This window comes from Coturnix japonica, chromosome Z, assembly GCF_054131305.1.
Source record: "Coturnix japonica strain WE chromosome Z, WE-NBRP24, whole genome shotgun sequence".
In the NCBI taxonomy this organism is placed as follows: Eukaryota; Metazoa; Chordata; class Aves; order Galliformes; family Phasianidae; genus Coturnix; species Coturnix japonica.
This window is the reverse complement of record NC_140702.1, coordinates 67,622,690-67,650,382: the sequence shown is the minus strand read 5'-3', so window position 1 is coordinate 67,650,382 and position 27,693 is coordinate 67,622,690. Positions and strand designations below refer to the sequence as shown.

General features: G+C 43.4%; 1 protein-coding gene and 1 long non-coding RNA gene across 22 annotated transcripts in view; one reads left to right on the top strand and one right to left on the bottom strand.

Moving 5' to 3' along the window:
• Positions 1-16,031, bottom strand: part of UBAP2 (ubiquitin associated protein 2) — a 121,163-nt gene extending 105,132 nt beyond the window's left edge. For 6 of the 21 annotated variants that reach the window (XM_015848268.3, XM_015848269.3, XM_085529761.1 and 3 more), the window contains exon 1: positions 15,776-15,832. The gene's annotated coding sequence lies outside the window, so the exon portion shown is untranslated. Of the gene's footprint in view, positions 1-4,867; positions 4,976-13,037; positions 13,127-14,837; positions 14,939-15,226; positions 15,474-15,767; positions 15,833-15,981 lie in introns of those variants that run through there. The other 15 variants (XM_085529749.1, XM_085529754.1, XM_085529763.1 and 12 more) reach the window with 8 other exon arrangements.
• A 52-nt stretch (positions 16,032-16,083) lies between these two features.
• Positions 16,084-22,505, top strand: LOC146754172 (uncharacterized). Its single transcript, XR_014939713.1, has 3 exons — positions 16,084-16,750; positions 17,290-17,408; positions 18,950-22,505. It is a non-coding gene; the product is annotated as an uncharacterized LOC146754172 (long non-coding RNA).
• Positions 22,506-27,693: the final 5,188 nt, after the last annotated feature.

Sequence of the window (27,693 nt, the reverse complement as noted above, 5' to 3'; positions counted from 1 at the left end):
CTACAATAACAGACAGCATCCTTCCGTGAGAAAGAAGTGACCAGTTTTCAAAACACTGTACATTCAAAAAGGCTGGCCACGTATCCAGGGCACCTCTAGAAAGAGATGTGCTGGGGCAATGAACAGTGTGTGCTTGTCACTACAGCAGGTGTCAGCCATGAAGATTAAGTAATGCCATTAAGAAAATCTTCTAATCTCATAATATCAACCTTTGCTATTATCCTAGTGTTTCTGCTTAATAGACAGCACTTTACATTTTCTTACATGCTGGTGATTATCCCAGTTTTCATCAAAAATCTGCCAATTACATCCAACAAATTCATCCCTGTCCTCATCAGTTGTTCACAGATGTTCAAACTTACACAGAAACTCCAGAAGGGATAACCTGTACTCCCAAATCAGTAACATAACAGTCATACTAAACAACAGAAAATCCTTTCTTTTTTCATACTGCAAAGGTAATCTCCAGAATGAGAAAGCAGGAAGAAGAACAAAAACCAGCAAAAACTGCCTGGCTTCCCTGCTAACAGAGGACATATGTCAACAGTGATTATGGACAGCCAAACAGCACAGCATCCTAAAGATCCAGAGGATTCTGCCTGATGTTTCAGCCATCAATTCCCTACAAAGTCACTATTCTGAACTGCTGCTGCCATTCTACTGGAAGAACATGATTTTAGATAGAGGTTGGCTGGATTTCCACAAGCAAAAAAAGAACAAAGTCTTGCTGCCTGTCCTAACTATTTATAAACCCCATGTTCGCAAAGATTTGCCAGATGCATTAGTTATCTGCACTTAGCATCAACTGTAACAAAGCTTTAAGAAACAAAGAGACACAGAAAGAATAACTGAATGCTATTTCCCTCTAAGCAATCCCACTAGACTGTACTGAAGACCAGAACACAGTTGTTGACATGGACTCAAAAGAAAAGATGCCTGTGTTTGTTCACATATAAATGCAATTTACAGACAATAGGAACTCTCTTGAAGAAGCAGCCATCTACGGGTATCCTGTTAGCAAGGGGCAACAGTGAGATTACTTTTGAAACAGTTGTACAGTTCTCTGTCAAGAAATATTTAAAGAAAGGTCCCTTCCTGATATTCTAGCACCTGAAGGGAAAATCATGTGCAAGTTCTTGCTATCTTCCATAGAAAGACTTCATTTCTCATCCTCTTTCACAGAAACTGATTTCCTGAAGCTAACCCTCTCTAAATATCACAAAAGTCAAAGAGTCAGTCTCTTCATCACTGACCACGCCACATGCTCACCCTGAACTGTCAACTAAATCACCACCTTGGGCTGGGAAGCACATCAAGACAACAGTGGCTAAGAGGCTCCTGACACTGGCCCAGCCTCACACATACCCACATACTTCCCTAGGAAGTACCTACGGAAGGAAACTACCTACCCTATGGAAGGAAAGCAACACCTTTATTTCCAGGTGCTCAGGTCCCCTATTTCTAGCCTATGGAACTAGAATATTGGCCAAGTCAATACACATTATACACATAGTTTACTCCATCAGTTCTATATTCAGTGGTGAAGAACCAACAGTGTTTGCAAATCTCTTCATCTTTTTCTCCGGGTTTGCCTCATACAAATCAAAACACAAACAAACAAAAACCCACACAAACAACAACCTGATTAAAAAAAAAAGAATAGAAGGATCAGATCAGTTCATGTCGATAAAGTAAGTAAAACTCCTTGTCATTTTCCCTTCCAAAGTTTTCTAACATCTAACAAAAAGGAACTACAGCATCTTCTATTTCCAACAAAGAATCTGATAGCAGAACAATATTATGGTGCAGTCACCCCCTGCAACAAGCACTATGAATGATATCCTGCAATACTTACTTGGAAGCCAGTTTAAAATATATATATATATATTAACAAGTACTTCACAAAAGGAAAAACTGAACTAGCAGGTTTTTCAGGGTTGAAAATCATTACCTTCTGCAGACAGAACTAACATAAACCTTGACAAAGTCACAAGTAAACCAGGGACAGCTGCACAGTTTGGGACAAAATCTCCAAAGTTTTAGTTTTCCTGTGGAATTTCACTTGACGGGGATTTGGCTGTTCCATCTGTAGTGAGGGCAGAACCCAAAACATTTATTTCACTATGATGATGTTTCACCTTGCATTTAATACCAAGTACCAGCAGCCACCAAGCATGGCAGCCGTGCTCCCGGGCTCCCAACCACATAATATAGCTACTTCACTTCAGACCAACTAATGATCATGCAGCTGCAGAGCGAGTCAGTTCAGTAAGCTGATCCAAGAGCAAACTAAACCCCCTAAAACAAAACAGCAAGTCATTTGAATAAGTTTATCCAATGGAAAACTATGTGGCTATACAATTGCTGTATCTAACACAAGGGATAGGGATCATGTTCATGAGGAAAGAAGGAACCTGCACTTCAGCAGCCATGTGTCAAAAATAACACTTTGTTTTGTCTTTGCAGGATCCAGTACAGCAATACTTAATGCTAATCAGGCCCTCTGCACATAACAATAAAAATCACTAAAAGGCCTCAGATGGGGGGAAAAAAAACAGAACAAAAAATCACACAACCAAGCTTCACAGGAAAGGGCTATGAGCAGAGTGACCTTGAATGCATCACTATGTCAAAGCATACACACTCTTTTGATCACCAGTAAGATAACAGGGACTTGGATGATCTTTGATGAGGGAGGATTCTTCATGCCAAGGCACCCGGATGCCAGTTAGCATTCAGTAATTTGTAAATACTAACCTCACAAACGTTTGGAATTTCTTCCATCCAAGCAGGAAAGACGGATACAATCAACCAACATAAGGACAGTTTACCCAACACAGAATACGTAAATCTAGAATTCACTTATTACTCCAAAGTGCAGAAGCATCTTTCTGCATTCAGTTTTGGGCATTAATTCTAGAGACTCAAACAAGTTAAAGCAATTTTAATGGCAAGAGGAATCATTCAAGAATTTGTACACACCAACTTAGCTTTCACAGGACTAATGCACTTAATACCCACCCTTAACCCATCAAAAGCACCACCTTGAAAGGGCTGCTCCTCTGCCACTTCATTATCTCACTATATTCCTTCCAAGGGGAGGAGGAAAGACAGACAGACATGTTTGGAAGGACGGTGCCAGATGACTTGGGAGTTCTTTCAGCAAAAAAGCCACATGGCAAAGTCTCCCCCAGCTTTCTCTTTCACTTGAGTTGAGCCTGGGGGTCAGCTAGACACCCGGGTCAGTTTAGAGCACGTGAATATATTATATATCTAAAAAGCAGTTTAAGCATGGGCTACATCAGGATATTTTTATATATAGACACGCAGGTGAGGAAACAGCTGCAGAGTAAAAACTAAATGGGTTAGGTGTTATTCTCAAAGAAAACAGAGGAAGAGCATACAATCTTAGGTCACACTCTGATTATCAATACTACACAGAAGAAAGTATTTAAGTAGCAAAAGCACCTCACATACAACAGACTTAAACCACTAAAGCTGCACTGTGGTGTGTTCCCATACTGTGACTGACATCTCAAAACCACCATTACCCACACATCTAGTACCAGTGTCAGCAGGAACTTTCAGAACTGTTTAAATGTGGGCTACATCAGCACATACAGCACTAGCTACAAGCAAACATCAAGGGCATGTCAGGCTTGCATTTGCCAACATTGCTGAGATGTAAAGCACAACCATCAAAAGCAAATATTCAGTGCATCGCTGAACTACCAATTACCACAATTACAACCAAGTTAGCTACACTCAGAATCTGAGTAATTCTTGTAACACAAAAATAAACACCAGTTGTTAAAACACACACAAAAATAACTTATTATGAAAACTAATTACGTTAAAAACTGATACCAAATCTACCAAAATATGATGAACTGGGGTGGAGAGAGGGGTGTGTTAGTACTGTCAGCTTTGGCTACTGAAAAGCAGAAACATATTTCAGTTACTTGCTCTGATGCAGCTATCTGTATCTGAACAGCCTCTAACTGGGGTTATCCAGTTCAAACACTAAAACAAGCCTAAAAAGAACATAAAAGTTGGAACCCAGATACCCCAAATGACAGAAAGAAACAGCTAACGTGAGCTTGAAGACAGGACAACATCCAAAGCGAAGAATTTTCTTTGACAAAGGACCTTACAAAGAAGGTGGCATGCAGGAAAAGCACTCTGCGTAGGATTTCACACTGCCAGCGACCCACTGTGCACCCCTGCTGTCCCTGCCCCCGCCAGCTCAGTCCTGCATTGCTGAAACATGTTCTCCTCAAACAGCTTCCAAAGGAATTCTCTGAATAGAAACAGATACGAGCAACAGGAGTAAAAATAGCCAAGTAAGAGCTGAGACATTTATGACGTCCTCAAACTTGCAGAAACATGCTCAATTGCCTCAAAAACGGGCACACAGCTAATTCATAATGCCACTGACTGACAATGAGGAACAAAGTAGAAAGTGTCACTATTTAAAAAAGGTTGGAAGGGGAGGGGATAATTAAGACTTGCAACACCATCACCAGATCACATTACTACACTCAAGACAAAAAGCAATGGTTAAGTTACAATCCACAAGTGATATGACAGCAAACCAGTAGGTTGCACCTGTGATACGTGAAAAGCTCAAGACAGCAAATTTCTATATTCCATAGTATCTTTCTGCAGTTTACCTCAACACCACAGTACTCCCCAAGGTTCATCTCAAGAGAGGAATCTATCACAGTAAAACCATTTTTTTTTCCCAGCAAGTTATACCACTGAATAAAAAGTTCCCAAACAAGCAAGCTTCTAAGGCAGTGTTACAGGTTCACTTCATTAACAATCTTGTGCTCTTACTGTGCATAAAATATTGATGAAAACTCACAGCCTTTTAGTACAGCTTAGTTTCCCAAAAGTGAGAATCAAGAGCTCTTTTTTCAAACCTTCTGTCAGATGTTCAGACGTGAGCAGCCCCAGAAATGAAACAGACCTGAAAATCACATAGAACCATTTCAACTCTCTGCCCATTCCGGATTGCCCCTTCCACAGTGATGAACAGCATTAACATCTGTCAAGCTTTACTAGTTCCCTATGACATTAAACAAAATGATACTGAACTACAGAAGGATGCAGGATTAACAGCTTTCCCTACTTCCAACATACCAGAGAGGAACAGGCAAATAAAACTGTCCTCCAGACAGAATTCAAACCTAATTGGGACTCAAGTCATCCAGACTTGTTCTTGTGTGGTCAGTATTAAAACATCAAAACAAATTCTCTCTCTAGTGAGCTTCCTTTAAACAAGATAACCAAGGAGATGAGCCATTTAGACAGCATGTCAATCACCTAAGTTTTATTACATTCATTTATTTTCTCTCCAGTACAAGCAGGGAGAAAAAAACAGTCACCCTTCATTTCAACCCACACTCACTGTTCCAGCCCTCCACTTCCACCTTATTCTGCAAGTTCTGTCCACCATTCACTGTCTGTCAGTGATGAGAAGCTCTCACACTCCTCTACAGCTACTCTGGAAGAGCAGCTTATAATCCAACTGAAGGATGTGTACAGATTTGTTTTGCAAAATATGACTTTTTCCTTCCAAAACAACCTTCCAATAACTAGACTATTATAAACTTTGATTCCATGTAAGTTTACCCACTACTTTTTCTATTACTTACGTTCCATTTTAAATGTCTTTGTATTCTGGAAGGTCATTTATTATTATGCTAAACTGAACTACCAGTCTCAATTCCGCAAAGGTGAAAACTTTTCACTATGCAATGCAGCAGTAAAAGGTTTAAGCAGGAAATAAGTTTCTAAAACTTCTTAAGGTATCAGTCATTTATCTGTTCCACCAACCAACCTTTGCTGCAAGATCACTTGCGACAAAAAAGGTCCTTGCACTCTTCACCCCTCACAGTCTCTGATCCAGATAGCTTATTTATATTAATTGCAGCATCTCAGCCTGAACACACATGAATCCTGAGGCTGTGTGTGGAATACACATTCTCTTAATTGTAGCATAAAACTCTAGCAACAGCACTAAATAATACAGGTATCAGCTTCAGATATTATACTGCACCTATAAAAACGTCACTGAACAAATGCTTTGTCAATGATAGTCTTTAAAGCCATTTCAGTGCATATATTGTAAACATCAATCTTCTCCCAGTAAACAACACTGTATGTACATGAAAGTTAAACAAGGGATGAGCAAGGGATAAGCAAGATAAAAATTATAAGCTTTAAAAGTTGCATTACTGGGCTAATTAAGAACTTCCTAATCACAATAACAACTTTCAGACACTTACAGAATGTTACATAGAAGGGACTTGCTGTAAAAGCCACAATTACACCATAAATAAATGAAGAAAGTAAATGTAAGCAAGCTTTAGATGGAAAACATTTTAAATGTGTTTTTAATTTAACACACCAAGGTTGTTTTCATGTTTAGTTAAGCATCCTGCTCAAAAACCTGGCTTTTAACAACTGGTAAAAACAACCTGATACACTGGCATAAGGTGAAGATAATGCTGTAATTAAGAAAAAAAATCACACCTCGTCATTTTACATTCCTGTCCCAACAAAAGCAAAATTCCTTATAGAGAATACACATAGGAAATAGGGCAGCATTCACCAAAGGCTGTAATTAACAGCAGGTAAATGGCTAAAAAACACTCAATGTGTCTCCTTCCAGACACTGGTATACAGATATCCACAGGAGTCTGGGGAGGTCTTTACATGTAAATGAGCCTTGTAGATACAGGTACTGCTTGTTTCGGTCCCTACATTTTCACACACCTAAAATTTGAAGCACCATGCTTGCCAACCCTTCTGCTGTACCCTAAAGCTGCAGGGCAGACGGCATTAGCTTTTCTATAGTATTGTTAACACAGAAAGTACCTTGCCATGCAGTCCTATGGTTTTGACATCTGCAGTCATGAAAGTAACTGTAAGATCACAGCTACATCACCAGGATTTCTCCCCACAATCAAAAGTAAAAAACTCACGGGATGTGATAAAGCAGCTCTCAGTATTTAAACATTTAAACACCACTGAATGCATGGAACCCCGGACAGCAATTTTAAGGAGAAACTTTCATAAATATGTGGAAGTCCACGTGAACAGATGTGAACACATCCAAGAAAAATATTGTGCTCTATACAGTTTTTTTTAGGGTTTGTTTGCTTTTTTTTTTTTTTTTTTTTTCAGAGGAAAAGGAAGGGGAAGGAAAAAGCATGTTTAAATAGATTATCCTGTTCTCAAAGCCGAAGACATAAGGGAACTTCCCTTAAACCATTCTGACTTCTCAACAGTTATTCCCACTTCAAAAAATTCAAAGAATACAGAGCATCAGGAGTAAGGCCCTCCATATCAGTTTGACATCATTAGTAAGTATTATTAATTAATATTAATTTTCTAATATGCAACAACATTTGAGAACAAAGAACTTTGTTCAACTGAATTATTACAATTCCCATCAAATTATAAAATAAAAACAGAGCCAGAAGAATGCAATGGAATTAGGTGAGCATAAAGAGGAGAATTAATGCGAGGAACCAGAAATCAACAATATACACTCGTGTGAATCCACAGAAGGTTGTAATTTTACTTGAGAGGGAACTATAAATAAATGTTTATCTGGAACTCATTTGGCAGTAGAGATTTCAACATGAGTGAAATTCAAGTTGCTGTTCAAAAGCTAGGACACTGTTGTCAATCTAAAGTCCTCTTGCCATAAACAAGTATTTATTTGGCCAAATATCTAAAGAAATATCTAACTGCTGTGGAAGATTTAGAAGCTTAAATTCAGAGTTCCTTTTAAAAGAAAAGTCTAATCCTCGGTACCAGAAACTACCTTTCATCATCAGAACGATGGGTATTTTTAAACCACAATTTAATACTTGATCTATTTTATTACATTCAGTTTCTATCAAAGACAAGCACAACACTTTTAGTTAGCTTCAGATTCTTGGAGTCATTACATTTCAGATTTAAACTCAATTGAAAAAGATTCAAGGCATCTTCTTTGAGATGAGTTTCAGGAAGGATTTCATTATTATTATTATTCAAAACTTATTCTAAGTTGATTAAAATCTTCAATTTATATAGTTCTAGGAAAAAATATACTGATGGGTTCCTTCCACAGTTTATTAGAAACCTCGATTATTTTAAAAGCAATATAACTTTTGAATTAAAGGAATGGATGCTAAATACAGTAGGTCAGTATTTTAACAAAATTTGATACATCTCAGGAGCTGAGCTACTTGAAAATTCCATTTTAAACAGGCTGGAATAGCTAGGCCTGCCACTTCTTCCTCACTGCTCTTTAAAGATTTCAAGAAGGCAGTGCTCTCCACTGTTCTACCCATAAGATTTCATGACGGTATAAATGTGACAGAATCATAATATATCCAAAAATACCTTTGGAAAAAAAAAACAAAAACAAACAAACTAGTGTAAAACTCCATCTTTAGTCTCTCGGGCATTGCTGTCAGCTGAATCTTTGTAGGCTTTAACTATAATAAAATACATACAGCTTAGGTTCACAAATTAGCAAAGGTGTATCTAAGCTCTGCTTAAGTGAGGTATCTTCACCTGGAAGAGAAACCAAGAAGTCTGAAGTCACAGCTTTTCAGGAAATGTTAAGGGGTAAGGTGTAGGTTAGGAGTTCAATTTTAGCAAACAACATGAATCTCACCAACATTACAAAAAATACCAAAAGACAGCTTGCCCCTTTTCAACATTTTTTCCTCAAAAAACAACAAAGAGAAAAATCTTGGAGAAAAAAAAGACAACAGTATTTCAGTTACTCTGTTATACATAAACTTGTGGGGAAAAAAAAAAACCAAAAAAACAGTAACTCATCAACACCACACTGCATATATGTAAATACAGAACAGAAAAACACATACAGGAATACCAGGAGAAATAAGACTACACAAAACCCTGAACTTTCCATCTTGCATGACGGCAGCCCTAGCTAACAGAGCAACATCAGCTCTGGACAGAAGCACAGTCACAAGATCAAGCATTTCACTGTGTTGACTGAGCAACACAGGCAATGCAGGGAACAGGGGCCTCCTCGTACCTTGTGCTCTCCATAGCTATGCCAGCACCAGGATGGTGAGCCTTGCTATTTCACTGTTAGCTTTCATTGCAGCTCAAAGTAGGAATTCTGTTTGTTTGCAGAGACACACCTAAAGTTCCCCAGAATTAATGACTTCATTAGCAGCCAGACTCCAGATACCTCCAACACGAAAATCAAAGTAGCAGCCTATTCTATCAGAACAACATCAAACTCTTACCCCACTCCTTTCCCTCCCCAAAGTTGCCATGTAATTACCCCAAGCCACATCCACCTCCGCCGGCTCATCCACACACCACTCATTTTGTCTCTCAACATACCTCTTCATGACCTGTTTAGTCAGAGGGAAAATACTATCAAAAGAACACCCAACCATTCCTAACTTTTCTCTAACACCAAGCAGTAACTGGAAGGAGCACAAGAGCTGTGTGTCAGCCTTCAGCCAAGCTTTGTTGATGAAAGGAATTATAGCCATAAAAACAGTTCCTGGTCACCCACTGCTCCATCAGGTCCTGACGAGGAAAACAACTACACCAGATGCTCAACTCTCCCATCTGTTCTCTACTACATCCAGTTCCCATCCCAAAGAGCAAATTGTTGTTTGATAGATGGAAAAGCTTTTACTGACTCAATGTTCCAAACTTGCTTGTTCTAGCCCGCAAGGTGAGATGTGTCACAGTATGTTTTTACACTCAAATTTTGCTTAAGCATTAAAAACAGATAAAATTGGACGGTTCTGAGGTTCCTTGCCTTATGTTTCAGTGCATTTTCTAATAAGTAAATTTATAACTCAGAAACAATTAGTATGCCTTCTATTTATGTTATTCTAATGCTTTTTTGGTTTTTACAGAGGGATATACAAAAGCTAAAAATGTTTCTCCTCCCTCACTCCCATGACTCAAGTACTCAGAGCACTGCCCAGAAATCATCACAAACAGCAAGGCATAAGTCATAAATATTTGAGATAAGTTTCCCAGCAGAAATTAAATCTCACTGGTGTTTCATTTCAGAGGTCTGCACAAAAAGAGCTGTCCCAGCATTTCTCAGTTTCAAGAGCCCTAACCATGAAGCAGCTTTAGCCACCTAACTTCATTAGAACCTTTATCCACAGTTGCGGAAGTTGTAAGAGTAAGAAAAACAGGCAGATTCCATTCACTTTTGCTTTACCCAGATATGCCTAAACTATATAAAGTTCTGGGGTTAGTCTCATTAAAAAATATTTTCAAAAATTGTTTTATTGCATAGAGCTTTGTAAAATGAACTGCTCAGTAAAAAGAAGTACAGTAAGATTTCTGTCTAACTTTTCATGAACACTATGTGCACATTAAACCACCATTTACAATCCACATGATTCCTAAACATAACATACATAGGTAGGACTTGGGCAATTTTATCACTCTCAGGCAATCAAACACTCACCCTGTTTCCCTCAGAGAACTACTAAATTACAATCCTCAGTTCAGCTAGCACCAAGACACCCAATTATTCCTTATCTTCAAACAAAGAAATTACTCAGACTTCAAATATGCACCTTATTCCATTTTCATAGTATTCTTGTATGTGCATATCCATTCACCTTTCCGCCTACGAACAGTCAAGAACAACTTGTTACCACCATTCAATCCACCATCCACTGCCATCCAAAAGGTACATAAGGACACATGGCCTGAAGTTTGCCTGAAGGACTGCAGACTAGTTGAGAAATTTAACCTAGGGAAGGCAAGGCTCAAAGGTGGCAGCTCTCACTGGCATCTACAAATGCCCAAAGGCAGGGTGCACAGAGGACAAAGTAAGGCTCTTTCCAGTGGTGCCTGGTGTCAGGACACAAGGCAATGGGCAACAACTGGAACACAAGAGGCACCAACTGACCAAGAAGAAATGCTCCTTTACTGTCCAGGTGGCAGAACACCAAAACAGGCTATCCAGAAGTTCTTCAGTTACTCTACTCTTCACCAGTCTTCAACAGCCATCCAGATGTGGCTCTGGACAACCTGCTGCAGGAGGCTGTGCCTGGGGAGGGCTTGGGCAGCCCCTGCCAACCTCAGCCAGCCTTTGGTCATGCAAAGTGAAAAGAGAAGAAAGTCCTGAAGTTGCAAAGTTGTTCTCAAGGTTGTCTCACAAGCATCAAGCTCTACCTTCTAAGCTCAGATAGTCACAAAGAAAAGCGAAAGTCTAGCAACTAACACTGTTTCAACCTCCTCAAAAATGAATTTGAGATACCTGCCTTATAGCACTTTATCCCAGTTCAAAACACTCAGAAATCCATTCAGTCACTATTGAAAGAAAGAGAAGGACAAGGCTGGCACTGCTCCTCAGCACGTTTAGGCACCTGCAGTTGACATCAGTAAGTTAGGCCACTCTCCATCAGTGTCAAAATAGAGCACACCTGAAGAACATGAAAGTCAAAGTTGAAATAAAAGCCCAGTAACATAAGTCACCAGCTCCTTAGGGTACAGCCCAGTCAAAGCATGGACCAGAGTTTCCCAAACACAGTATACTACACGCTCTGTGTACAGTCCTGCAGTGTTCGGCATCAGGATTACTTCTGGATTCACACAGCTAAAACAGCATCTACAAAAACTTCTTAAAAACAAGCAAAAATGAGAAGGCAAAATTTCAAGCAAGAAAAAAATATATATCAATAATTTCCTCCAAGCACCAGAAACAAAGAGTGTAATAATAAGAAACATTACAGGCTTAAGGTTCACCATGAAATGGCCATGATTCCATTAGCATTTCAAACCAAATAGAAAAAGAGGAAAGAAAAGCCTTCTTTAATTAAAAAAATTATATGCTCCATTCCACATTATATCAACCGTTCTCAAAATATTCAACAAAACAAATACAGTAGCAAAAAACAAAGCAAAAAAAAATAACATTCTCTCTGCTTAAGATGAATCTCAATACAGTCTCTAAGGAATAATTCTTTGACCATCTACTTCTAGGAACAACACTGCAGTCACAGGAAATACAACTAAAGTGTTCAACACAAATCCACAGTGGAACTGTAGGACCTTCTTCCTGTGCAGCAAACCATTAGGAATATTAAGAAATGTGGATAACAAGCACAGAATTCAAGTCTTACACATTCAGCCACCGAGCTGCCTAACACAGTAAGGACTTATTTTCCATTAGATTAAAGAAGGGCAAATCTGATGGCTCAAATCTGCACATAACTTGAAATTCAAATACTGAATGATTCTGCTGAATCTGCATGTTCTGCAGATCTGGAATAAATTGTGTTTCCTGTATGATAAAGCAAGAAAAAAAAATCCATAATGTTCACCACACAAGTGCTATGTAGGGCAAGCCTCAGGTGCTGAGGAAGACCAAAGCTCTCCCAGTGTGGGAAACATTTCATTGTTTTTAATGCAAAAAATACCAGGACTAAACAAGTCAGAGACTCCTCCATGCTCATCTGCTGGAAACCTTGATTTCAACAAGCTGGGGAGGGAGGAGAAGAACACCTGGGAAGTTTATCTTCCAAAGAAGGTCAAACAAAAAAAGCATTTACAAAGAAAGCCACACAAAAGAATTTCCAGGGAACTGAGAGTTAGAAAGAGCTCCATTCAAGGAAGCAAAGCTGTTCATATAACCCATCCTGCCAGTTTTACAATATCCAGAGAATATCAATAAAACAACAAGCTCAGCAAAAGAGTTGCAATGTAGGAAAAGCAAGCTGAGCAAGCGATGAGATCTCAGGCGTCAGACCATACCACCTCTAATCTGTCTTAAGTCATCGTTCACTCTTCAGAGTATTGGGAAGTCACAGGGGAGAAGGGCTGCAGGTAACTCATAAAACAGATCAGAGGAACCCTGATGGCTGGCAGAAGTTGAAGAGCACAACTTCCATGTTAGAGCAGCAGAGAAAGCTTTCATACAATTCTTGGAAAATATGAACCTTGAGTAATTGCAAAGGAGCTACCTCAAAACCCTTCATCCCAGATCTCCCTTTAATGAACATAACCTGTTTATGGAAGCCATATGAAAAACAGCACAAATCGAAGCCAGGTCTCTGAGAAGCAAACAGGATGCATTGGTCTACAAACCAGCAGACTGTATCGGGGAGAAAAAGAAACAAAATAAATAAAATGTTAAGATTCAGCAGACCACCAACACTAAAGTATGGTTATTACTTGTATTTCCTCACACCTTCCCTCAACAGCTTTGAAGTACACAAATGTAACACAAAGTCTCTTCCAATCTGGCCTTTTGTAAAGGAGACAGTCCCTCAGCTTCTACCAAGGATATCAGGGCTGCTCCTGTGCTCTTACTTAGCACGAAACAAAGATAAGAAGATCCATATTTGTGTTCTCTCTTATTCTTTCACAAAGAACCTGGTCCAAGCACTGGTACTAACCATAACTGAAAGTACAAGTAAACATTACTATTAATACCAATTATTAACGTAATATCAATATTCCACCATGCAAACATCTGTCAAGTACCATCAAACAGCATATTGTTCTGCTATGAGCACTATCAATAGGGGGACACCAGCAACAAATATAAAACATACTAAGAATGGTGTCTTATGAGGAAAACATCACATAAAAGTGCATGGAAAAAAATAAAATATCCCAAAAGCAGAGCAAAGCAAAAACAGAAAGAGCAAGTTACAGTAACCAACAAGATTCTGTTGGTGGGATTTTCCTTGGCTTCCCCTACATTTTAGTGGTAAATCTGCACTTCCAACCTTGAAATCCTCTTGCAATCTCAGAAGCTTTCCTGAGGACTAGTCAAAACAACAGAAGTGGAACAGACCAAGGTTCTGAACTTCTGTGCTTTTGTCCGGGGGCGGCGGGGCCCCGTCTGTCCCTCCGTCCCTCAACAACAACTTTTGTTGTTGTTGTTGTTTCATTATTATAAACACTTTAAGTCAGTATGCTGATAAAATTGCAGCTAGAACAAAAGAGAACTGAGCATTCCCACTCCTCCCTCCCCCTTCCAACTTACAAAGACTGTTGAGGTTATAAACAAAAAGCATGCCCATTTTCCAGACTACACATCAAAATCAGTTCACACCAGTTAATCCAGTTTCTCCATGTAACACTCCTGGAGCCCCAAAACATCATCAATGCTGCTAAACGATTTGGCCTACCTTACTTTAAAGTTACCTAGCATAAGGTTAAAAATAAATTCTTTAAGCAAGTTAGGTCAAACCACCACAGAGAGATCAGGCTCGGGTATAAATAGTGAGTCACTCAGGTAAAAATGCAAACCCAGATTCCATCACAGGCCACGATATAACCGAGAGAATTGCTAGAAGGGGCTGGTAAATACTTAAAAAACAAACAAACAGGTTTCCAAAGGCTTAGCTGATGCTGTTTTCTGTGAAGGGCTCCATTTTCAATGGAAAGTGTTGCTCTAGGCCTGCACATCCTCCCTCTTCCTTCACTTCACTCACATCCAGCTCATATCTCTCCTTGAAAACAAATTAAAAAGCCACTCTCCCGCCAGGACAGCCCCTCCATTTCAGTAGTGACTGCCACCCCAGAGGGCACTGCCTTGATCTGCTGCTTTATTATAAGCCTCCATCACTTGCTCAAATTGAGATGACTAGGGCTTGATCACTGCTCCACGCTTGGCCCTTGTGAGCTTCCCCTCACACAGCTCAGCACAAAGCCACAACCTGCTCTTTCACGAAGCTCCTCTGAACACGATCAAGAGGACTGTGAGCACTCAGACACACAGCTGTACGAGGCTGTAAGCCACAACACCTGAGTGACCGCAGACACCACAGAACGCCTTCCTACATCTACAGCACCTTACAGAGCTCAGATCCAGCAGGACTCCAAGGCGCACCAGATCCCTCTATACACCCAGGTCCTTCCAGATGGGTTTCTCCAGGTCAACTTCCCTGCTGTAATTTCCTTCAGCAACAACAGCAAACAACTCTTATTATTACTATTAAGCGCAATATGACCAAGCTCCATAGCAAAGCCCTGACAGACTTCCCACGCATACCCAGGCTCACAGGGGCCCGTCCCCAGCCCTGTCCTCACACAACCCGCTGCGGGCCGTCCCGAGCACAGCCCCATCCCTATGGAGGCCCCCAGCGCGGATGTGGCATGGAAGCACAGCCCGGCACGGGGCTCAGACAGCAGACATCCATCCCACCAACGCCTCCCCACACCCCGACCCCCGAGGCCTCACCACGGGCCGCCTCCCAAGGCGGGAAGCAGCGCACCTCAGGGCCGAGCCGCCGCCTCACCAGGGCCGTGTGCCCGGCGACAGGGGGCGGGCCGCAGCTCCGGAGCAGCGGGCGGTGTGGAGGGCGCCCACAAAAGTAGGGCAGAGCCGCACGGCCCGGCCGGGCCTCGCCTCCCCCCGCCCACAGCGCTGAGGGACGGACCGGGCCCCGCCGCCCCCGGACAAAAGCGACCGTTGGGCCTCGGCGCTGCGAGGGCGGAGGGTGATGGAAGGGGGGGGGCACGTAACGGCCGCTCCAGAACGCCGGGGGTGTGAGGGGGGGGGGGGGGCGGCGGGTCCACAACGCCCCACGGCGGGTTCACAACGCCCCACGCGAGACGCGGCTGCCCCGTACCCCCGTACCCCTGTACCCCCATACCCCGTACCGCCGTACACCGTACCCCATACCCCCATACCCCCGTACACCGTACCCCATACCCCGTATCCCCGTACCCCGTACCGCCGTACCCCCGTACCCCTTACCCAATACCCCGTACCGCCGTACCCCGGTACCTGCACAGCGTGCTCACAAAGCAGCAGCAGCAGCGGCGGCGCCCACCCGCGTCACGTGACCGCCCCTCGCGCCGCTCCCTCCTCCTCGACTCCACGCGCGCGCGAGGCCGCTCCCCCGGCACGTGACGCGACGCGACGCGACGTGACGTGACGTGACGCGCCGCCGCGCCCCCCCCCCCCCCCCCCGTCCCGCTCCCCGCACGCACCAGCAGCGCGCCCATCCGCCGGCCCTTCCGCGGCACCACGTGACCACGGCGACGGGGCACGGCCTCTTCCTCGTCACGTGACCGCGGCTCCACCTCCCCGCCGGCCGGAAGTGGTCGGCCGGAAGTGGACCCGTCCACCACAGCGCGGGGTGTCGGTGTGGATGGGGCGCCCCTCGGTTACGGCCCGGTTCACTCGGTTCCTCAGCACGTCTGGGCTGTAATGGAGACCCTGCATTGAGCACAGCATCGGGCCTGGCAGGCAGATCCTCCCTATTCAGATATTTAATTCACTCTGTTCTGCTCATGTCTGCACTATATCTGCGGCCTCCCCAGTGTTACCGTTTGTTTATAAGGGATTTATCCGGTGAAGGTGCACATCCCCCCGGGCCGTGTGTTTAAACTCACCTCAACCTCGTTTTTCATAGTCACCCATTGCAGATGTCTTACATAGTTGGCTGGAAACCATCGTTTTAGTCTGTTGGTGTTGGCCAGTAACACTGAAAGGGGGAGAGAATGCTAATGTTAAGAAGGAGAGAATGCTAATGTTAAGAATATCACCCTGCTCCTGATTGAGAAGTCTGCTCTACTTCTGCGTTATTCTCTAAGGTCCCTTCCAACCCGCACAAGACTATGAGACTATGATGCTATCATTATAGGCAATAATCAGAAGGGTGGAACTACTGAAAGTCTTGAATTCAGTGTGAGTGTGCCAAGAGACGTTGCCTTTCCAGGGCAACAACCAGGGATTGCTGCTGCATTTAGGTTTGAGGTGAGTCTCCAAAGATCCTGTCTGGAAATGGAGTTACACACGACAGCGTGCTCAATTGTGTTAATGTGCATCCCAAGGCACAGCACCATTCAGCAGCATTTGTTCTGCCAAAGGTGACTGAGCTGTGGGTACCCTTCTGGCATATATGGCATTCACTGATTCATGGTGTTAAAGGCAGAAGGGGTGATGATATCATTGTCTACTCCTCATATAGACCAGGTCATTAAAATTCCTGGCATTCACAGGCCGCATTAGTCTGTTACATCTCAGCATCACCCTGCAAATTGATGCTGGACTGCCTGATGAGCCCTTCAGCATCACTTCATACCCAGAGACAGACCCTCTTCTGTAGGTGCTGCCTGCAGCCCTTGGTCCAGGTGTTCTCACCTTGACATTTGAGTTCATGGAAGAAGATGACATGTTTTCATGAGACTCAACTCTGGAATTGCTCTGTACAAATACATTATCCCCATTATTGGTTTATTTTCCTTCATTTTTTTCCCCACAAAATGTTTGCAGTGACTCTGTATTCATTGCAGATCGCTGAGGACACTTTAGCAAACCTGAGTCTGATTCAGATCCTGCAGGGCCCCACTTTAAACGCTCATTTTGGGGAAGATGGTGGCAGTTGTTCTGTACAGTGCATGCTCTGCTGATGGTGAGTGCTGAGTTAATTCTGTCATACTCCCCAGTTTAATTCTGTGACACACACACTGTTACCTTTATCAGCCAAAGAATCTCTAAGAGTTAATCAGGTTTCTTTTAGCAAGGCTTTTTTTTTACCCCCACACAACCCTGTGCATTAATTTCAATTAATTTTTCCTTGCATTAATTTTACGTCTAGTCATGTATTCTATATAAATCAAGAACCTTGTTAGCTTTCCATTATTTTGCCTGGGACATCAAGGAAGGTCATCTGCGGGTGTCTGGTCACCACTCTGTGCCCTGCTCAGACACTGGCATGCTTCCAGACTCTTACAGCTTCCCAAGATTAAAATTATCACCTTGAAGCCAGACGTTTTTCTGGGCAGGTCTAAAAGGACTCCTGGGTGTAGGCACCTAGGGTTAGTGATAGGAACCATTTCAGACAGTCAGATGTAACTTCTCACTACTCAGGGTGTAAGTTAACGACCAGCCATGTGCTCTGCCCTGCCGGATGTTGCACTGGTCTCTCATCCAGCTTCTTAGTGAATCAGATATTCTCAGAACACCATTATTTTTATAATCCTGTTAATTTTTCTAAAACTATCTACAGGTGGTCTCATACAATTACTAGGAACTGTTCTTTAAGAAGTAATCAGTTTTTAGAAGCAGAAAACAAAAATCTTTTTGCTGCTGTAGCTTATACCAGTCCCTCTAGCAGAATAATGTAAATGAACGTATCTGATCCATTTCTGATTCAAGTTACAGCAACACACAGTTTATCAACCAAGGACACCTGTTGTTTACATGGGAGTCCTCTCCTCTCCTCTCCTCTCCTCTCCTCTCCTCTCCTCTCCTCTCCTCTCCTCTCCTCTCCTCTCCTCTCCTCTCCTCTCCTCTCCTCTCCTCTCCTCTCCTCTCCTCTCCTCTCCTCTCCTCTCCTCTCCTCTCCTCTCCTCTCCTCTCCTCTCCTCTCCTCTCCTCTCCTCTCATACAATGTTGTGAAGAAGAACCTGGATGCACCTCTATTTGCAGTTTTTCTCTGAATTTCATCTTAGGATAAATTACAAATATTTTTATCCTTTATTATACTTAGGAGAACCTTCTGTACAGCATGTCCAACAGTATTTGCCAGCTCTAGTTAAAAGTCAATCATCCGCCTTGAATTCTAAAAAGAACACTTGTAGCTCCAGCAACTGGCAATGGCAAGAGCCAGTCAGCTTGAGTGAGGGTGGGGAACTACAGGCTGGTCAGCTTCACCTTTTGACTGCAGCTCCATGCTGAAGTCTCAGGGCTTCTCTCTTACTTCTCCCAGCTCATGATGCACTGTAATGCAGAGGGGAAGGTACTGCTGAGCGGGGCAGTGCTTTCAAGCAGCTGATCAGCAGTTTACAAATGCTGGGTTGGCATTCCTTGGGGTTGGCAGAGGCTGGAGCCATCCTGACATTTGTTCCTCCAGATGAGGAGGCTGGGGCCTAAGAAAGGTGGAAGTCAAGGGGCAGCTTTGTTTGTTTTCTAATGCACTGTGTGAACGTGCTTACTTTTTGCCTCTGACAGAATGGGCTGCCCTTATCCCAAGAACGCCTCCAGCAGTGTGTTCCTGGCATGTCTCTGTGTATGAATCTACTTACTGAATGATGGCAGCACCTCACACTGGGAAAGACTGCTGCTCCTCCATTCAGAAGCAGTCAGGATGAGTACGGCTTTGTTTAGGAAGAACCAGAGTGCCAGTGTGAAACCGCGGTCACATCGCTGCTCTGCTCTGGATTCCTTGTTCTGCTCAGAGGTGCCACCAGCCGGCAGGAGCGGACACTGAGCTACGTGATGGGAAAGAAAATGCTCCCGAGCTGGAGAGCGATGACTGCCAGGCAAACTTGGAGCAGCTGGGCTGGGAGGTGAGGGCAGGCAGCCGATGAAGCGCTCAAAGGGAGGACAGTGCGCACTGCCGTAGAGGTTGTAGTGCACAGCAAAAGCACGATGGAAAGCAGACCCAGACGATGGCAGGGGACCCATTCTGCACTGAGCAGAGATTGTCTATAGGAAATGTGACAATCCAAGTCACACTGTAGCCTCTTACACTTTGCATATAGTGCCAGTCTCTCCATGAGAAAATACAGTGGAAAGCAGCAGCTCATGGCAAGGCCAAGTGAGAGCAGCAGCATTTCACACGTAGTTCTATTTCCCAGCACAGAACTTTGGATGCCCTGAGGACATTTCTCCCAAACCAGTCTTCCTTCTTCTAAGGAGGGAAGCTGAGACAGAGGAATAGGATGGCTGGACCCTGCTCTTCTGAGCAATGAAAACATGGAGACAGATCTAGTGCTACTGATACAGCTCTGGAGCTCTCCTGTGAGCTTTAGTGCTATACAGCCAACATTGGTCTGTTCTATACCTAGAGGTATGTGTATAGTCTAGTGCTTCTAAGGGGAAATGCTGCTTCAAAGCAAACAAGGTACCAGAAGAAAGGAGAAAGGTGTTCTGAGGAGCCTGATAGTGTCAGCTCTGCCTTTAGACATATCCTCTATGGAAGCAAGGACTGTTACTGCAGCCATACGCAGAACACGACTGATGTTTAAAACTGTGGAAGAAGGCTGAGAACCTGTCCCTAGGGATCAGTGCAGTCACTGGCAAAGGGTGAAGGAACAAAACCAACAAACTAGTGCACTATTTCCTTTGAATCAGTCTTGTCTGCACACATGCCAGTCTGCAAAGCAGACAAACACAAGTCTGCTCACTGTCAAGCTGCCTTTGGCTTACTTTGTAGGAATGTTGTTTCTGCATTAGATATAGAAAGGGGGGAACTGACCTGAAGAAGTGGAGCACAACGTATTTGTATTTTGTAACTTGTCCTTAGAAACTGATGATGTGAAAAAGTAGAAATAATATACATGTATTAGTAGCTTATTTCAGAAATATAGTTGATGAATTACGTGATTAATTCTTGCTTGCAAAACTGCAATAGTTTTAAAATGTTCCAAGTAGCATGGGTATAATGTTATGGACTAGAAAGCATAATGTAGGGCTATTCTGTCTGCATAAGAGACCTTCAGCAAAAGAAAAACAGACTTTGCAAAAATGAAAGGAGCCAGAGCCTTCACACAAGGCTGGATTGCCTCGCCCTGTGGGTAGGTTGGAATGCAACAGGAGGACATCAAGATACCACCCTCTGTCCTCCTTCCAAACTTATCGCCGTGCAAGGACAAGCAAGTTGTTGAGAAACAACAACCAAGTGTTGAATGAGCAAATGTGAGAAGTTAACTAATAAGCGATATATACTTAGCTAGCAAAAATTTATCCAGTATACATATGTTTAGTTAGCATCAGGAAGATTGTGAACCTGAAGTACCCAGCCAATGAGGAACAAGGGGAGGAAGAGATAAGCATTGAGTAACAGAGCTGAGAGGAGGATACCAGCCGGGGGAGACATCAAGTTAACAGCAAGGTAACAACAACAGGCAGGTGGCGAGGCCCTGTGTCAGCACGCTGTTGTTCAAGCACAGAAGACTCAAACTGCAGCAGGGCTTGGACAGGAGGCCCCAAGCTTTACACGTCTGGTACCTGAGTATGCCATGAGGCAGCAAAGAACTTGCTGGAGTCCAGAGGAGCAGCAAGAAGGGAGCAAGGCTGAGACTGAGTATGGAGACAATGTATTCTGAATAAGGTGTCAGAGCCTGTCTGAAGGTTCTCATCCTGGCCTTTCTGCACCATTTCTGCACTGTAAGAGAAGGCCCAGCTGGCCTGGTACAGCCTTGCACACACAGCTGGTGCTGATTCAGCAGCAGCCAGGTGGATGGAGCTGCAGACAGAGCCCTTCTGCTCCATCCCAGCTGGAAGCACATGGAGGTGGCTGGCAGCAAAGCACAGTGCTCTAAATCATCATGAAAGCAAAGAGACAAGCGCACTGATAAGCTTCAGCAGGGAGGGAGGGAGGGAAGGAGCGAATGACTGAGCAGTTGTTCTTTCCCACATCATCTTCATAACTCATCTGAAGAGCAGTAGCTTTGCATGTTCTGGGAGCAGTTCTGTAGTGACATAAGCATTAATTACAATGGAGTAAAACCTCACGGCTTCCACTGCTCAAACACTGGCCCCTCTGAGTGCAGCAGCCTCAGGTATTACTGCTGGCCAAAGCAAATCGTAACAACTTGTGCCTTTTAAGCTAGAGATAACTCGTCTTACAGTGTGATTTTTTCCATAATCCATTAGATGCGAACACATGGAGAAAGCTTCTAAATGGGATTAAAAATCAGCACAAGGTCAGTGATGCATCCTCCTGTCTTTCTGCTCAGAGGATCTCTAGCTGTGATGTTGACCAAAATGCCACTGATAGATTAAACAAGCACTGCACCGATACTGGGCATCTCTATTTACCCCATGATCGGCTGACATCCGCTGTACAGCACAGGTGTGTGAGGATTTCAGTCTCTGTAGACTTTGCAAGAGCAAAGTCTCCATATCTGAGTTGGCCAGACAGTTCCAAACTGAACTGAAGTTTGAGGTAAAAGAACAGAGAGATCTCTCTGCTGCAGGCCACAGGCTCCTCTCACCCCAACCTGATATTTTCCAGACCTGGCAAGCAGCCTTCAAGACTGTTAGTTTGAATTAGGGAGAAATGTGAGAAGAGGAAAGCACTGAAGTTCACAAAACAAAGTGAAACCAATCTGTTCTACTGGGAATTGACTGTGATAAAAATGAGGCCTTAATTTTGAAGGAACTCTAGAGTTAATAAACCTTAAAGAAGTCCAGGTTAGATTCACATGGGGTACAATAGTCAGCTACAACGGGAAATACACAAACCTTAGAGCTCTGTGATGATGTATTAAGGTGAACAGGTTGATGGCTAGTCATGCTGCTTCTAAATACAGAGGTAGTCTCATGGATCAACAGAATTCAATACTTCAGTTTGTTATGGACATAAATGCCCACTTAAGGTGACAGGAAGCTAAGAACTGCTTGTGTTACCATGCTGTTAGGATTAGATTAACTGGGGATAGACATCTTGTATCAATCACATTCTATCTGCATAAAAGGCAGAAACCCAGCTCAGACTCCAGCTGTCCGTTTAAAAGCCAATTCCGAAAACAAAGCCAAATATGTTACACCTTTTTCTTGGAAAACAAAAAAAATCCCCTTTCAAAGAGGAAGAAATGTACAAGGAAACCCTGAGCACCCACCAGCAGACAGGCTGGTTCTTGCCTGCTCTCAGCAGTTTTCCCCTGCAAGCTGCATCAGTAACTTTAAACAGTTTTATAGTGCAGGTAAAAACATGCACTGTAATATTCGAAGAGAGCTGTTACTGCTGGCTCTGTACAGCGCCTGTGATCACTGAGGACACAGTGCTGCTGAACACAGCTCATGTCAGAAGAGCAAGCTGAGAAAGGCTCTGTTAAACAGATGGAATTGCAGTTTTAACATCAGAAACCAGAAACAGAACAAAAGCCAGCGAGTGTCAGCATGTCCTGATCTGCACCCCACCCTCTGAGCTTTGGAGCTTTAAACGTATTTGGGAATAAAAAACAACACAAAAACCCAACAACATTAGAAACAGTTCACTGCAAGACATTCCGCCCTCAGGCAACAAATTGTATCCAGCACACATCTTAAAACACCTTCTGCAGTCTGTGCATCATATGCAATTACGTCACAGGCGATGGGGAAGACCCAGCATCTGTGCACACGTTAACAAACAAGTGAGCACTGACAGAAGTCACAGGTAAGATTTATCCCAAGACAAACCAAAGCACTGATCTGTGCTGACACCAGACCCTAAAACAAATGAAACAAGTCACAGTTAACAGTACAAACCTGCCGCAGCTTCCACACATTCGTCTTAGAAAAAGACAACACATGCATTTTGAGTGGAGGCCACATCATGGGTGACCAGCAGCGCACAATGGGCAATTTTCACTTGACTTCAAGACAGAAAGGGTGCTTGTGGCTTGTGCAGCAGGGGCTACCAGGTCAGCTCTGCCTGCATCACATCACATTCCTAGGAATGAGCTGTACCCAAGGTGAGCAACTGAGTTATAGCAGCAATTGCAACAAACTGATTAAGAACCTCTCAGACACATCCAAAAAGTGGGTTTATAGAAAATAAGGGTATCAGACCACCACAAATAGATCTCAGAGCTTCCAGTGAATAGTGAGAAGGGACCACATAGTAGATGAAAAGGGAACATTTTGCTACAGAAAGGGAAAGGGGGCCTCACTAAGGCAAAGGGTAGTTACAGATAGATAGTTTATGTTATGGGGACCAGAGAGAGGGGGAATTGCAGACACTTAGTCTGACAAAACAAGGGGATGAAGGCCATGAAGATAAGGGTGGAACAGCCCGAGAACAGTGTGGTGATTAGATGTCCTCAGAGCAAGCTGGAAACAGTTTGGGGGGTGCCCCTCCTGAAGGGTTGAAAGTTTATGGCAAGGAAGATGATGAGCCTTCATCCCACCACCACCCCCACAGCTCAGTACGCAAGGGGGGAGGGACTGCGTGCTAAAGGGGTCTCAGAAATGTAATGAATATGTATCCAAATTCCTGCCAACTACTGCTGATGTATTAGTTCAGCCTATATCTGTTGCATGCTTTCTTTTGATGGTGTGCAAGTAAGGTGGAGCTATCCCCCTTGCACCAGGGTGTATGCGCATCACTCATTTAACATCCCTGCTTTATAACTACTTCGTGGTTATGGAGTTTGATTCCGCAAGTCAATTTGGCACCCCAGATGGGACCTCCTCTGTTTGGCTGCAGGACCAGCTGAGAAGGGGGACACATTCGGCACACCCCGAGATTTCTTGGAAGGACTCCCCTCCCTCATCTGATCACTGCAGGAGCAGACAAGAACATCTATCGGCGGACCAGGTATGTGAAACTGGGAAACAGGGGACCTGTAAGTTGTGAGGAGACGTCCTACAGAGGAGTCTGTGTGCTCCCCACTGAGGGATGTGAGCTCACAGGTTAGGTTAGGTTGCCAGCTGGGTTAGGAAGATTCCCTAGGGAGTGCCTACAAAGGGTCCAGTAAGTCATACGCATGGTAAAAGAGCTATTGCTCACAGTCAGGTGATTGCTAATAGGGCAGAGCTTGTCCGCTCTCCTACAGGGTGATTTGGGTAATCCTGGGATAATTGGTATCGTACAGCGCTGTCTATATAGGTGACCTACGTCAACAACTAGCACCGGTGTTCTTAACATCTTCGGTTAAGCTTAACAAATGATATATTGTAATTCTGTTTGAATTGTCGTGTGAGTGTGGTGTGTGAGACGCAGCACAGCTGCGGGGTGAGTGCAGAGTCCTGACCCGCGGTTCCGTCCTCCCGCGAGGGAAACGGCTGGGGACGGACGAAGCGAAAGTTGTCCCCCAATACTCGTTTGTCCTTGTTTTAATATGTGTTTATTCTCGTATTATAAATTACTGGTTATTGTAAAGTACATTGTCCTAAAACGCACATGGAGTTAGCTGGGAGGAGGTGTTGCTACTTGTGAAATAGTATGGTGGTTTAGATTAAGTTATGATGCGGGGATCACAGGGAAAGGAGGTTCCCAAGCATACACCCCAGGGGTTTATATTGGCACATTAGCGAGATATTGCTGGGGAACCAGGAGGAGCCCCGAGCCGGAAAACCCTGATTAAATATTGTAATCAGTGGTGGTTGGTGTACAAGCTGGAGGATGGGGACAATGAACATATAGAGGGATGTCTGTGTGGAATGAGTATCAACCCATTTATGTGATATTGTGTTCTGCTTGCAAAGAGGTGTAAGGGAGGTGGATCAGTCAGTGCTGATTCTGTGGTGAGATGTTTATAACTGAACGATACAGATTGCTAATGGGAAGTTATATGGTATTAAGGGTGTTTACGGAAACTGAAGAACTGTGTTGTTTAATCTGTGGGTTTTGAAAGGAATGGGACAAACTGTTTTGATGGTATAAGAAAGTGTAGTTGTTAATTGTGCATGGAAGTATAATTGAGGGTATGTGGAAGTGTAACTGAGGGTACAAATAGTGGAATAATGTACAAAGGAAAAAGGGTTAAAGAGAAAGTAAGTTTATCTGTGCTGGCATGAGAGCAACCCCCCCCCCCCCCCCCCCCCGCACCGATCCATGGCAAGCAGAACTCTGAGTGGGAGAGAGAGCCAGGGTCAGAGACTGCTGCTGTAAACAGTGAAGGGGGAGGTGGAGAGGACAGGGCACTGGAAGTGAGAATAGCCTTCATGTGCAGAGATCTAGGAAACCTGAAATCCCAGTGTTAGCACTGGACAGCTCTGGAGAGGAGGTGAAATGTAATGTTGGCAGTTTGGAAAGTGAGAAAGTTTGGGAAGGACACAGGTTGAGGATGGCAAAGATAAGCGAGATGTAGCTGGGATGTCAGGACTCAAGAGAGGTGTACGATAAGGGAAAAACAAAACAAAAAACAAACGAACAAACAAAAAAACTCAACACCTGATTGAGAAACAGAGATGTTCAGGGAACTGAGAATAATAACAGCTGTTACTGTTGTGGTGCTAGAGTAGGGCCATAGGACCCAGGGAACCGCCGCGAGGAAAGGGGGGGAGGGAGGCTTGAGCAGCCCAGGGAGGGCGCTGCCCAGCTGGAATGAAAGCAGTGTGCAAACTGCAATGGGACACTGGTAGAGAAATCCGACCAAGCTGAGTGAGAAGGAATTGTCTCTGATTGCAGAGCTGAACGATGAGAACTTGGGAAGCTGACCCTAGCAGATACACTGATGAAACTGCAGCTAGGGAAGCAGGATAAAGTTGTTCATTTTCTGATGGATATGGGAGCTTCTTACTACCCACAGACAGATTGGTAACAGTAGTAGAAACTACTGCCCAACAAGAAAAGTCTTACTTTTGGAATTAATTAAATATAAGCTAAGAAAACAAGGAGGAATACAGGAATTCTTGTACCTGTCAGGTTACCCTGGCAAGAAATTTAATAAAACTGGAGCTAAGGGTCAAACAATATTGGCTGATTAAGAATTGTAAGTCTGACTTTAACACAAACTGGGAAAAACAATGTTATACCCCCAGGAGCCACAGCAATCTCAAATAAGACACTTAAGGGTGTGGGCATCAGGGCCAAAAATTAAGCACTAAATAGAAGTTAAAAGCAAGAGCGCACCCAGTCAGGGTAAAATGGTGCCCTTTGAGGATATGTGACTGTAGAAGGATAAAAGAAATAATAGATTTATTTATTTATTTATTTATTTATTTATTTATTTATTTGAGTTTGAATTACTAATTGAATGGGAATCCAAGTACAAAACTCCAATTTTGCCAATTTGCTAAATTTTCAGATAGCAAGTGCTTTAGTTTGGTAGAAGACATGAGGGAAGTAATGGAATCGTTGAATGGATACACTCAGTGATGGAAAATCCATGCACTTTATCAACCAAGTTAAGGAATGAATAGGTGGAGTTCACCTTCTGGATTTGAGGGATGTCTCTTCTGCCAGGTTTGGCCAAAGGAAGCCTAAGGTTATTTGCCTTTGAATAGGAAAGCCCTAATAGAGGGAGAAGAGACTCAGTGAACCTGGACAGTGTTACCCAGGGCTGTGAGAACAGATTAATGATTTTTGAGAACTGGTCAACTCGTGAGCCTGAGACCTGGGATCCTCCATCCCAGGGTGGAACTTTACTGGGGCATGTGGATGCCACAGGAACAAAAGGACTGTGTACAATAGACTGAGAGTTTGCTGAGTTTCTTGGTTTACAGAAAGCACAAATAACTCAGCAGCAAGTGACATATTTGGGATATGAAATTACAGCTGGACTTTGAACCTTAAGGACTGCCAAGAAAGAAGCCATCTGCTCAACCCCTGAGCTGCAAACTGCCAAGGAACTTCATACGTTCCCAGGAATGACAGAAGGGTGCCGACCATGGATACACAGCTATGGACTGGTAAACCTCAAACAGCTTGAAGTGAGTAAGGGATGGCCAGGGTGCACTGGTGCTCAATATTCAAGAAGCCCATAAATCTACACTGGGCCAAAGGATACTAGTTTTAATATCTCAGGCAGTTGAAGAAGGCTTCAATTCCAGATGGTAAACTTAAAATCTCTGAACCCAAGTCAAAACCTGTAAAATATTCTGAAGAGGACAGGAGTCCAATTAATGATTTAGAAAGGAAGAGAGCAAGCTGACAGACAGGTGCATGCCCAAATGGACACATTGTTATGCCCTTTAGTATTTTATGGAAATTGGTTATAAGGGAAAATAAAAGAATATACTGGGCAAACCAACACTACAAAGTATGATCCCGGTACCAGGAACAGGGCACAAGTGGGCCTCACGGGAAAGGGCCTTCC